This window comes from Arachis stenosperma, chromosome 9 (genome assembly GCF_014773155.1).
Source record: "Arachis stenosperma cultivar V10309 chromosome 9, arast.V10309.gnm1.PFL2, whole genome shotgun sequence".
Taxonomy (NCBI): domain Eukaryota; kingdom Viridiplantae; phylum Streptophyta; class Magnoliopsida; order Fabales; family Fabaceae; genus Arachis; species Arachis stenosperma.
In genome coordinates this window covers 9,558,759-9,559,887 of record NC_080385.1, presented here as the reverse complement: position 1 = coordinate 9,559,887, position 1,129 = coordinate 9,558,759, and the positions used below count along the sequence as shown (strand labels likewise).

At 41.7% G+C, this 1,129-nt stretch overlaps 1 non-coding gene across 1 annotated transcript; it reads right to left on the bottom strand.

Moving 5' to 3' along the window:
* Positions 1-636: 636 nt before the first annotated feature.
* On the bottom strand, positions 637-744 carry LOC130953992 (small nucleolar RNA R71). The gene has a single exon (XR_009076151.1). It is a non-coding gene; the product is annotated as a small nucleolar RNA R71 (small nucleolar RNA).
* Between the last annotated feature and the right edge of the window lie 385 nt (positions 745-1,129).

Here is a 1,129-nt window from a genome sequence, read left to right as displayed (position 1 = left end):
CTTTCTTCTATTATTCTGTTCCTCTGACACCTCAAGGAATCTCTATACTGTGACATAGAGGATTCCATATTTTCTTGTTCTCTTCTCTTTCATATGAGCAGGAACAAAGACAAAGGCATTCTTGTTGAAGCTGACCCTGAACCTGAAAGGACCTTGAAGCGAAAGCTAAGAGAAACTAAGGCACAACTCTCTGTAGAGGACCTAACAGAAATCTTCAAAGAAGAAGAACCCATGGCAGCCGAAAACAACAACAATGCCAACAACGCAAGGAAGGTGCTGGGTGACTTTACTGCACCGACTCCCGACTTCTATGGGAGAAGCATCTCTATCCCTACCATTGGAGCAAACAACTTTGAGCTTAAGCCTCAATTAGTTTCTCTAATGCAACAGAATTGCAAGTTCCATGGACTTCCATTGGAAGATCCTCATCAGTTCTTAGCTGAATTCTTGCAAATCTGTGACACTGTCAAGACTAATGGGGTTGACCCTGAGGTCTACAGACTTATGCTATTCCCTTTTGCTGTAAGAGACAGGGCTAGGACATGGTTGGACTCACAACCTAAAGAAAGCCTGGACTCATGGGAAAAGCTAGTCAATGCCTTCTTGGCAAAGTTCTTTCCACCTCAAAAATTGAGTAAGCTTAGAGTGGAAGTCCAAACCTTCAGACAGAAGGATGGAGAATCCCTCTATGAAGCTTGGGAAAGATGCAAACAATTGATCAGAAAATGTCCTTCTGACATGCTTTCTGAATGGAGCATCATAGGTATTTTCTATGATGGTCTCTCTGAACTATCCAAGATGTCTTTGGATAGCTCTGCTGGAGGATCTCTTCATCTGAAGAAGACGCCTACAGAAGCTCAAGAACTAATTGAATTGGTTGCAAATAACCAATTCATGTACACTTCTGAAAGGAATCCTGTGAACAATGGGACAAATCAGAAGAAAGGAGTTCTTGAGATTGATACTCTGAATGCCATTCTGGCTCAGAACAAGATATTGACTCAACAAGTCAATTTGATTTCTCAAAGTCTGTCTGGAATGCAAAATGCACCAAGCAGTACTAAGGATGCTTCATCTAAAGAAGAAGCTTATGATCCTGAGAACCCTTCAATGGAAGAGGTGAATTACC